Source organism: Pyxicephalus adspersus, chromosome 2, assembly GCF_032062135.1.
Source record: "Pyxicephalus adspersus chromosome 2, UCB_Pads_2.0, whole genome shotgun sequence".
In the NCBI taxonomy this organism is placed as follows: domain Eukaryota; kingdom Metazoa; phylum Chordata; class Amphibia; order Anura; family Pyxicephalidae; genus Pyxicephalus; species Pyxicephalus adspersus.
In genome coordinates this window covers 64,872,664-64,885,633 of record NC_092859.1, presented here as the reverse complement: position 1 = coordinate 64,885,633, position 12,970 = coordinate 64,872,664, and the positions used below count along the sequence as shown (strand labels likewise).

Genomic DNA, 12,970 nt, shown 5'->3' with positions numbered 1-12,970 from the left:
GCATGGCAGAAATCCGGCCGGCAGATTCAGGATGTGATTGTACGCGCGTCCTCGAGTCCCGGACCGCGGTAATCCGCGATCGCTGGTCGCGCGTATTATCGCGCTTCCAGCGATCGCGGATTTTAATGATGAATCAGGGGCAATGGGTAGGTTACTAAATGTTATCATTAAGTATATTTGTGTTTTTTTTTTAATAATACACTTGGCTACTAAATAATGAAGACTTGAAATGTTTACATATAAGGGGGACATAACTGTATAGTCAAATATATTTGACCATAAGTTTGACATGGAGCTCCAGTTTTGCTGCATAAAATAAAAATGAACGTCCTCCAGACTTTCACATATGTCAAAAATACATAAACAAATGGTATTGCAGAATCCTATTTGTGTAAGGCCCTGGACAGCATCAGTATTTGCCAGATGCCAGTCCCTCAATTTAATGCCACAGTCTTCACCTTTAGTAAGCCCCCCGCTCAGCCTCAGGAGACTGGTTGTGTTTCTCAGAGCATGGTTGCCCCCTGGACTTGTGCACAGGGGAAATGCTGTCAAAGGACCAGGAGCCAACAGATAAAGCAGTACCAGGATTCCAACAGATGCAAGTTTGGAACACAGAGCATACACAGATAATCCATCCACCAGACTAAGTACACAAGGGCAAAACATAAGCAGAGTCGAGGTCATAGGCTCAAGGTCAGAAACAGGCAAGGTCAGGAACAGTAAAATCAGACAAAACTCACTTTTTTTTTACATTTTTACATCTTATTTATAATAAGGGTTTTAGAAATTTCAACAAATACAAATAACCCCCCCCAAAAGAACATTTACAAAACATAAAGTTGCATATGAAAAAAACAGCTTAGAAAATCAGAATAATCATTACAGAAACATTCATTTGAATACATTTTACATATGTAAATCAACTAAAAAGTCCTTTTTGCTGCTCAAACGGAAAGTCCATAATATCAAAATAAAGCCCATATAAAAAGAACATAATAGTCCATCTCCTGAATGAAAAAAAGAACATGAAGTCATGTATGATAATCTAGTCCATCTCCTGAATGAAAAAAGTCTATGTATAAAAGCAAATTTCCACAAAAACCTAAAAGTCCTTTTGGTAAGTAAGAAAAAAATTCCATGAAGCATAAACAATTACATTTCATTACTCTTAGTTTTTCAAGTTTGATATGGAACATAAACCTTTATTTTTACAGAATTCAACATAAATTCTCCAAATACCTTGAGCTTTGGGTTTAAACAACATGTTGCAATCTAACTAAAAAAAACCTCAAATTTTACACATTCTTTTTCATTATTATAATAATCTTTATATAAATAAATATTCCTAATTTTCCACAATGCAGATTTTAGGCAATTGATTGCTACCCACAAGACCATTTTTTTATCTGCGGATAAACTACTTGAAGGGCCAAATAGCACCACCTGGTGGTCTAGTAGCCACAGACCTGACATGAACTTCAACAGAGGCCCTGCTGACCGCCATACAGATCTCGCATAGGGGCAGTTCCAAAACAGGGGCAAGCTCGTTTCCTCCACTACACAGCTTGGCCGAGGGCAAACTTACAAAACCCCTTCTATGCTGGTAGGCAGGGAGAGGGAGGCACTTATGAGCGCAGTTCCAAGCAATATCCTTTAATTCCTTAGGAACCTCTCATGTATATTCTTCCATTCCATCATTCCATCCAATTTTATGTGATTTTAATAAAGAAAAATTTGCAGTTTGAGTAGTGTCTTCCTTGGTTTTTGATATTGCTCTTATTTTCTGGGCATCCATTAAGGTATTTTTATCCAGATGATGAAGATTCCAGATATGGATGCATTTCTCCAATATTGCATTTTGCTTAGAGGCTTGGACAATCAGAGCTGGCGTTGTTTGTGGGGGGGGGGGGTTGGTACCACCCTCTCCTGAATTTGTGACCACCAGCATACTTTAAAAAGAAAGATCAATTGTTTGATTTGTTTTGGAGATTCTTGAAGCAAAGTGCAAAGAAGCTAGAAGAAATATTTTATTATCGGGGAGATCTTTCCTCCCTTTGACTTATCTTTTTTAACAATTTATTTCTTTATCGCCTCAGGGCGGGGCATGTATAATTTGAATTCCCTGCGGCCAAATAGACCGCACGGGATTAATTATTCAGTATGTTTCCTCCTATCCAATAGCGCCTGGTGGCACAATGTGATTGAGTAATCTGCCCATTTAATGAGACCCTGTCATTAGCACCCTTGCCCGTTATAGCCTCTGTGTTACAGTGTGCTTGGGTGAGTTGCTTGTAATGGATTACCATTTTGACCTCTGTTGTCTTCCTCTGTCATGTCATCAGCTCGGACTTATTACCAGCAGCGACCTTGTCTCAATATTGACCTTGCATGAACTCTGCCTTGCCTGACTTCGGATTTTCCCTGACTATGCCTTCTGCCTCATTCTTTTGTACCTCGCTTATCTGAATAATCTATTGTGTTTGACCTCAGCCTGTACCTGGATTACGGAATAAAGTCTGTTGAAGTGTTCCCTGGAGTTGATTATGAATTGTGTGCCCAGGCACAATCCTAAACTGCCGATGCTGCCATTCTGCGAGATAAAAGCAATTGCACTTGTCATGGTTGAGTTTAAAGCCCGAACCTGTACAAAAAATTTCCATGAGGAGAACAGCTCTATTAAGTGCCGCCACAGTGATGCAAACAACAGTCACATCATCCATATAGGCTGCAATTTTTACAGATGTTCCGCCACCCCCAGGAATATGCACACCTCTGATTACCTTGTCCTTCCTCGGGATGAAAGAAATGGTTCCAAGGCACACATGAACAGTAGTGAAGAGAGGGGACAGCCTAGCTTCACACCTGACTCCAGATGCACTTCTTCAGATAAGAAACCGTTAATGAGGACATGGCTTTTTGCTATGCTTTAAAGACACATAATACAATTATTGAATTTTTTTGGGAAGCCAATTTTGCTCGTCACTTTCCACAGAAAGACATGAGAAACCATATCAAAGGCTTTCTGAAAGTCCAGTGAAAAAATTTTGAGTTTTTGTTTCCTTTCTTTTTGGTACCACAATATATCACAATACATTAAATTATCATGCGCACACCTATCAGGAATTCTGCACGCTTGGCCACCCTGGATGACCTTACCAATTACATGTTTATTGCGATTTACCAATACCTTTGAGTAGATCTTATAGTTGACATTTGGTAAAGTGATGGGACGCCAGTTCTCCAGACTCGCCAGGTTTCCTTTCTTAGGGATCAGCGGAGTATTGACCCTTAGCCAAGGTTCAGGAAGCCTATTGGACTGAAACACATTTTGAAATGTTTTAAGCAACTCCCAAAAATGCAAAAAAAAATTCGACTCAAAGCCAATCAGAACTTAAACACCTATTTTGGCCAAGCTTTGGATGGTAATAAATAGCTCATTTTCCTCAAGGGCATTGCACAGGCTCTGTTAGTCAGTCTGGTTAAGTTTGAACTTTGAAGTTTTTTTACACATCTTTAGTGGCATCTGGACTTATTTCTTTGGCTTTAAATAAATCAGAGTAAAAGGCTTGACTTTCATTTAGCATGTTGGGAATTGTTATTTTATCAATAATCTGTAATATATTTTGTTTTAAACTGGTTTTGAAAAAAAAATCTTGAGCTTTTTTCATCCTTTTTCAATTTGTCTACCCTTGCATTAACCACCTGAGCGTTACACTGATTTCTAGATTTCTGTTCCAAAAGCGTCACAGGTTTTCATGAAATTTTTTTTTTAAATTGTAGACCTGTAACTTACAGAAATATGTCTGAATAGGGTTCTAGTAGATAGGAACACGGAACCGACGCTGGATTAGCACAGCGGGACCAGGTAAGTGGGGATTTTAGTGTAGGCGAAAAAATACGGGCTTAACCAAAAGAGCCAAAATATTTAGTGCGAGAAATTACGGGCTTAGCGGTTAGGGGGTTAAATATAATTTGTTTACCCCTGGTCTTTATAACTTCAGAGATCCTATTTTTGAGTTTGTCAAATTCCTCCTCCATGGGAATCCCAATGGAATTAAACTTAAGAAAGGTTTGAACCTGGGTATTTACCCTATTAAACCATTTAAATTTCTTTTGGGTTTCTTGTATCCCTTTACGAATGAAAAAGGATATTATTTTATTTTTGACATCCTCCCACCAGGCTATAAGATTTGGAAATTTGTATATGTCCAGCCTCCACTTAATATATGCTAAAGAATATTAATTTTTTATTTCTGGGTTTTAAAGAAGAGAGGTCACGGGTCCTTTGGCAGACACAGGTAATCTTATATTTGTGATTAGCATTTTATGGTCAGAAAATATGTTAGTTAGTAGCACCAATTTCCTGTGAGTAATTGAATGATGACACAAAAAAGTCAATGCAAGACCTACTTGTGTTACTCAACCAGGTATACCTAGGATCACCAGGTTGTAACTTTCTCCAGGTATCTTACAGCTCACAATCACCCATCAGGTTTTTTAACTGATCAGACGTTTTGTCATCTAGACCTGCAGCTGGCACATCTTTCACTAGGTAATAAACAGTTAAAATCTACAGAAACTACAGAACCTATAATGAAGAACTAAATAAGATTGAATAATTCAGCACGTTCATTTTTGTCTTGTGAGGCATAGATAATACACACTCTGAACTCCTTTCCCCTGCAGGTTAGGGTGACAATTAGAGCTCTCCCAGGTACAATTTCAGTATAAGAGGATATGCAAATGTTGTTACCTCTGATTACCATAGCAATGCCTGATGCTGCATTAGTAATGTTGCCAGACCAAATTGACTGTCCATGTGTCCAAGAATCTCTTTTTAAGGCTTTTATAGTTCAGGTCATGGTCCAAATGACAATTTTACAAACAATAAATAATAAATAAATATAAATTTTGATTGAATAAATTTCTTTATTAATCACTTTTTTCGAAAAACAATACAATTAGGGTTCATACATACATGGAATTGCGACGCAGCGCAGAACACTACATTACAATCCCCCACAACACACTCGCAAATAAATACATACATCCCTCCATACTGCGGCTTTGTGCCGCAAACCACCCCAACATATTGTCAATCCTTATCTTAAAACACATCTTAAAACACTTCTTTAACTTTCCCTAAGAGCTCTCTCAGGCCCGAAGCTTTATTGAGCTCTTACACAACTAGACACAAAGGCAGGGGTAAGGGAGGATCGCAATCTCGTTCCTGGCAAGGGCTAAGCCTCTAACCCAATAGCAGCAAGTAGGTGAAGCCGAATTTAATCGACGATCCTACAGGGCCGAGCAGAGGGTACCTCACCAGGACCTAGTGGCTGGGGTAGACCAAGCGAGATCCACCGTATAAACTTTAAAAAGTCAATACACCCCTAAAGGCAAAGGCAGATACTACACTTGATCTTAGCCAAAAGGCCGAGAAGCGAGATAAATAAATATAAATATTACAGTTGATGCAACTAAATAATTGAATACGGCCGCTCTGTGAACAGGGTTTTTCAAGCTCTTTACATTCAGGGAGCAAACTTTAATGGAGTTCATCTTCATATGTAAATTCTTTGATATTAGTACTGTCTGACTAGGCTGACCTACTGGACTGCGAGCGCCTTCCTCCAAACTACATAGGTATGGCACAAACTCAACATCGAACTTACCTACTATCTGATCTGACTTACTTTTAAAGCGTTCTGCAGGTTTGAAAGGGCTTTCTCTTGGTCACAAACAGCCCGGTGATTACCAACTTCAATATTCCTCCAGCTGCAACTTCTCTTTATACTTGTCTTTTCAGTATCTAAGCTGGACTGTAAAGCACTCCTCAACCTTCTCTGCCCAGGTGTCAGGATGTCAGTCCCTGCCGACTCCTCCACTGGTCCAGCGCCCCCTTCTGGGTCAAATAATCTGAAGTACATGAGCACTCTGTGTGGTTAAAAGAAGTACATTTTCTACAGTACACTGGCATTCCAGGATAAAACAAGTATCCTCAGTCTTTTCCGAAGGAGAAGGTGGAGGGAGGATATTTGTAGCCACCAATCCCCTCAGGGTCAGACTTAAACCTAACTTTGAATTGCAGTTTGTCATTCCATATCCCAACAGCACTAAGTGGTGTGACAGATACACAATAATTCAGGAGAAAGGTGAGTATATCCTCTTCTCTGACAAAAGGATTATAAAAATGAGTTGTCAAGAGAACTTCCCCTTCAGTATACAAGATGACAAACCCCCAGCTCACAAAGTCCACACTATCCAATTGTTTCTAGGGTATCGTGCAGGGAGTGGCAGGCAGCCATCCCAATAAAGGTTATAATAAAAACTCCAGACTTTTGTTCTTGAAGCCATAGGATGTCAGTTTTACTTACTTTGAGTTTGCCGATTATTCGGTTTGGATACTACACACTGATTTCTGTACTGAAACATCCAAAAACCTTAATCCCAAACAACTGTGAGGCTTACAAAGTCTCAAATAGAATACCAATATTGTAACTAAACCCTTCGATTAGGGAGGAAATGTAGTAATCCTTAATGTGTCACATAATAGAGAGATTTGTCCTAAAATTTAGCAAAATGATGAATGGTATAAACCTATCCCAAACTATGTCAAGAATCAATTTGAGTGAATTTCTATCTATTGTCATGCAAGCATATGATTCTGGTGTGATTGACTAATATACCAGACTATTTAATTGTTCCTCACCCAAAGCTCACCACATTTTATGCCCTTCCTAAGGTACATAAGAGCGTAGACCAGGGGTCTCCAAGCTGTACTATCAAAAGAGCCATTTTGCCCCCTCTTCCACTAAAGAAAAATCATCTGGAGCGGCAAAACATAACACAGTTTATAAACTTTTACAAGTTTGAATTTTTTTAATTTGACCTTTTACAACAACAGAACACAACAAACAGAAGTGCAGTGTGCATGTGTAGGCCTACTTTGAAATAAATTTGAAAGAAATTCAGTGTTTATTTCAAAGTAGGCCTACTTTGAAATAAACACTGAACTATTCCCCTAGTATCATAATTTATGTTATGAATTTGTGTAGTATTTATTGTATTTCACTGGATTTAATATACTCATGATTAAAGTAATCAGTAATCTTTCTTTTTTTTTTTTCTTTCCCAAAATGAATAGGTAACTTATTTGGTAACTGATAAATAGATTAAAAAGTAATTATTAAGTAATTAAATATATTAATATTAATATAATAATATAATATATATTTAATATAATAAATAATATGTACCCTACATAATTATGTATATCAAGTATTTACACACAAATATGTATAAAAAATATTACATTGTAGGATTAAATCTTAAGAAACTTACATTTGAACAGGGTGGATCTTTTGATGGGAAGAGTTTTTTATGTTCTGACGATGGCCTAATAATGAAATTGTAGGGGGTGCTAGCCACAGGTGTCTCCCACTTGCATTTCACCTGTACCCCCTGTTTCTGAGAAATTGGGGTTCAGGTGCTAGAAGCCTCCAGCAATGTTTAAACAGGGTTGGTTTTTTTGATGAGCAGAGTTCTTTATGTTCGGACGATGCCTTAGTGATGACATTTTAGGGGGTGTTAGCCACAGGTGTTCCGCCACTTGCACCTCTAATTTTGTTAACCTGTACCCCCTCGTTCCTGAGAAATTTGGGTTCAGGTGCTAGAAGCCTCCAGCAATATTTAACAGGGTAGATTTTTTTGGATGGTCAGAGTTCCTAAGTTCTGGCATTGGCCTAATGATGACATTTCGGGGGTGTTAATCACAGGTGTCCCCCACTTACACCTACATTTTTGGTTTTTTACATCTCGTTCCAGAGAAATTTGGATTCAAAGTAGGAAAGGGGACAGAGTAGTGTAGTATGACATTTCTAGTTTTGTGACTGGTAGGAATAATTTTGGGGTTCGCATCTCCTTGCTTTGTAAGTCGCCCCGGGGGTCCATAATTTGTATGTTTAATTATTTATAAAACAGCAAGCCTGATGTTCAATTTTACATATTTTTTATAACTATGACCCCCATATTTTAAAAGTTGTTAAAGGTGGGGGGATTAAATTTAATGTACTGCTAGCTATGAGGGTCCAATGTGTATTCTGAAAATTTCAAGTCAGTAGGACATATTATTTAGGAGATATAGAGATTTGTACTGGGAGAGATGTAAGGGTGCGGTACATGACATGCTGCATTCATACACAAACACAGCTGTGAAACTTTCCAGACGATGACGTCACTGTATACGCCCATTTGTACACGTCCCCAGGTGGATTTATTTCATGGGTAAATTTATTTGTTAGAGCACCAGAAAGGGAAATCCTCCTCCTCCGCAGTGTCTCTGGGAGGAAGAGGATCCCCCATCAGGGATCTCCCCGTCGGCGGCCGAAGAGAGCCACAACAAGGAGGCTAAAGAGCGGCATGCAGCCCAGGAGCTGCAGGTTGCCGACCCCTGGCATAGACCATCCCACTGGACCTTCTATAGTATCAGGTATTAATTCAATTGCTTCCAACGCTAGTGAATTAACCACCTGGGCGTTTCACTGATGTCTAGATTTCTGTACCAAAAGCGGTACACTGTTTTTCATAAAAAAAAAATTTTAAATTGTAGACCTGTAACTTACAGAAATATGTCCGAACAAGGGTCTAGTAGATATCATGAATATAAAAAAAGTTTAAAACACACAATCATATAAAAAAAAAAAAAATTACTTTTAATAAAATTAAATAACACAAAAATCAGCTTAAACAAAAATACTGAAAATGCAATAATTCGGTATATTGTATAGTAATATATTTTTCTAAAACACCTCCCTAATATGGTCCAATGTCACATACCTATAGACAAAACCACATAAATATATATTGTATTATTTTGTATTGGATTGGATACAGGACTTTGTATTGAATCCAATAGAAAATATTTGAAATTCCCGCTACGACCCCCGTCGACAGGCGCATGCACTGACATCATCAGAAATCGCAGAGGGACGCGTACGCGAATGCCGGGTATTCTAATTCTTTCCGAACTTCCGTACTTCTATGCAAAACGTGGTAAATTTTTTGCATGGAAATTTATTTTAGATTGTAGGCTATAATTCACCGAATTACTCAATAATTACTTATAATTCAACGAATTACCGCATAACTCACTGAAATATGTCCAAAATTTTATAAATTTAATAATAAAATTTTTTTTTATAAAACAAAAAAAAAAATTTTAAAAAAAAAAAAAAAAAAAAGTGTATAAAGTAATGTGTCTGTATAGTAGATTATATTATATATATATATATATATATATATATATATATATATATATAAAGATTTCTTTGTATTGGACTCAATACAGCTTTTTTGTATTGAGTTCAACGCAAAGTTATTTGAATTTTCCGCCCCGCCTCCCGCCCGCACCGACGCATGCAGTGACGTCACAGGGAAACCCCGGAGATCTTCACTGCACAGGCGGGAGAAGACAGAAGAGGACAGACATGTCCGGAGGAGCTGCAGGGACAGGGTAATTATTTTTTTTGGTTCGGGGTAAACGATTGTAGCAAGTTTACTTCCCCCAAACCAAGGTCAGGCTAACTGCCCAGGTGGTTAAGACCCCTAGTCACTAAATTGCCATTGTACCTTAAAGACACAATAGAACTGTTGAAATTCACTAACAATATGAAAGTCCCGACAAATACCATATTAGTTGCTGTTGATGTAGAAGCACTGTACAGCAGCATACCACATGATTAAGGACTAGAAGTTATCTCCAATACATTGACCAAAAATACTGATCTAGCTCAAAACCAATTACAATTTGTTCTTACGCTATTAGACTACATCCTACCCAGGAATATATTCACATTTGATATTATCCTATATCAACAGAGTCTTTTTTTGGATACTATGCTATCAGGATATCTTAAACACATACTCTATTAGAAACACTACATAGATTACGTCCTAATATTATGGATGGGACATAGACAGGACTTCTTTAGAGGACTTCTTTAAAGGATTTATTTAGGCTACTACAAACCAATCAATATAATTTTATTTTTATCATGGAGTTTAGAACCACCCAGGAGGAGGAGGGGATATTGGCAGAACATTATTACAAGATGAACCAAAATGTATAGTTCTCCTTAAAGCTAATACATATCTAGGACTCAATGATACATTGAGTTTTAATTTTTTTCTCTAAAGATTGTGATATGGTTGAAAATGGTCATGGTTGCAAATAATTATATGTTATAATGATCTACAACATAATATTTAACATCCCTTGAGCTACTGACAAATAGATGGCTAATACATAAATATATGTTAGGTATGCAACAATAGTAAAGGTGACATATAGATGGCGCAGTCTAATACATAAATATATTTGAATTTCTGCAAATTTACAAATATTTTTTATTATTTGTCGTCAACTAATATTTGTGCTTTACTATATGCTTAATGTGAATATTTCAAGTACCTTCATATGTTTTTATTCATTTTTGCTTTGGTATAATTTGATACTTACCTTTTTTATTTTATATGATGCTGCATAAGTTCATGTTACAAATGTGAAACATTTACTCTGGTAAAATGTTATCAAGTATGCAATAAGGGGTGTAATATGTCAACATACTGCAACACAGGAGAATACCAAGGGCCTCTTATAACCAAACTATTATTATAGTATACAGAGCATTGCCATTCTTTTTGGTATAAGTTGTGTAACAGCTGGCAAAATAAATCACAGGGTTTCGTCCAGGATGACAGGTACATTTGCCCCAGATACAGGTTATACACACAGTATTTTTCTGTTTAGTCAGTTTTCCTTTTAACCTGAAGGTGGGGTTTGAGGTATCAGGCTTCTTGGCCAGGTTAAAGAGGCCTGGGTATGATCAGGTTTAACTGTCTCACCTGAAATTCATCCTGGAAACTAGGCCGGGGATACAAACTCCCAGCCTGCTTTTTTCCTTTGGCTCTGCCTTGGCTGCTGAGCTAGGAGGAGGTCCAAGGTGAACTGAGAACTGTGAGTAAAGACACAGACCATTGCAAAAGATAAATGGTTAGGGGCTTAGAGTCCTGAACAACACTAGGTTGGGCTGGACTGCTAGTTAAGGGAACTAACAGTGATTTAGTGGCCAAGTGGCCAGGCTTTCTTTTTGCTGTTTGTTTTATTTTGCCTGTTTTGTGTGTAAATAGTGAAGTGAAATAAACCCTTGGTGCGCTTAAAACCTGTTGGCCCTGTTTCCTGCTTTGAAACACCCCCGTTGTTACGGGTGATCTCACAGTTGTTTATCACAACAATTGTAATACATGTACAATATGTTTGCTACATACTGCTTATTCACACCCCCTCATACACTATATGACTAATTCTACTATAAATAAGGTAAATGTTATCTTAACAGTTTAAAGATTGCAACTTCATAGTGAGAAGAGAGACTTGGGAGGCGAGAGACTCAGACACAACCATGTGCTTAGGATGCTACCTTATGTCATCCTTCCATCCGCCGACCTGTGCTCCGCACACGCAAATGATCGCGGATTATTGCTGGCGATCGTCCCCCCGGTCAAGATTCGTAATTTCAGCAGGAGAAGTTTCATTTGCATAGCAGGGAGGTCCTATGTACTTAAATAGAGATTTAGATTAATATGAGACAATGCATGTAAACTCCATGTGAGACACTTTGCCAGACGGAAACTGCAAAGCAGTCTCCTCACTCTATACATCCCCTTACATGCATCCTTTTGGATAAGGCTTCAGCCAGAGCTCTACCATCTGGCCATGTAAGTAAGAAACTGAAAGTTTTTTTTGTCTATTAACACTTTTCTTGTATGACCATGAAAGTATTGATATATGCTTATATATGTAAATAAGCGAGGCACTGTTTCCAGCACAGAAACCAGGCACTGTTTCTAATGTACTTCAACAGCTTACCTAAGACTCATTGTTAGTCAGAAAGGTAAGCCCTTGATAATTCATAAATTCATCTATTTTTCATACGGCATTAAATTATTTTTACTAGTATGAATATCACGATTTATATTTATTTACAGTCATCAACACTGGTGTATTCCATCTGTGGAAAAGACCCTCCTTTTAGTTTACCTGTAGGAAGACTGTCCCCCTCCTGTGGGACACTAATTACAACAACCTACGCAACACTTAAATTTACAGTATAATGTTTTCAATGCAAGGTAGGATTACTTCGTCAATTAGACTCTTTTAACCTACTAAAGGATTCATTACAGCTAAATTTAAACCAATATAATTTATTATTGTAACAAATTTATCAGCAAAAAACTAGTCTCAAAAGAAATTTGACAATTGACTCAAAGGCTATTTCATGGACTAGTGTGGGCATTTCCTTCGTTATGTCATTATCAATTAAGCAGATAAAAGGCCTGGAGTTGAATTGAGGGGGGGGGGGTGCTTGTATGTGGAGGATTTTGCTGTGAACCGACAACATGTGGTCAAGGGAGCTCTCCATTCAGGTGAAAAAAAACATCCTTAAGCTGCAAAAATGGGAAAAAAACCATCACAGAAATTGCTACAATATTAGGAGTGGCAAAATCTACAGTTTGGTACATCGTGGTAAAGAAACAAAGCACTGGTGAACTCAGCAACGCCAAAAGACCTGGACGGCCACGGAAGACAACAGTGGTGGATGATCGCAGAATCATTTCCTTGGTGAAGAGAAACCCCTTTACAACAGCCAACCAAGTGAACAACACTCTCCAGGAAGTAGGAGTATCGATATCCAAGTCCACCATAAAGAGAGGACTGCGTGAAAGTAAATACGGAGGGTGCCCTGCAAGGTGCAAACCACTCATAGGCCTCAAGAATAGAAAGACTAGATTGGACTTTGCTCAGAAACATCTAAGTGCCAGCACAGTTCTGGAAAAACATTCTTTGGACAGATGAAACCATGATCAACCTTTACCAGAATGATGGCAAGAAAAAAGGACGGAGAAGCATGGA

The 12,970-nt window shown here is 38.0% G+C and overlaps 1 pseudogene; it reads right to left on the bottom strand.

Moving 5' to 3' along the window:
* Positions 1 to 5,280: 5,280 nt before the first annotated feature.
* Positions 5,281 to 5,445, bottom strand: LOC140325051 (U2 spliceosomal RNA; annotated as a pseudogene).
* Positions 5,446 to 12,970: the final 7,525 nt, after the last annotated feature.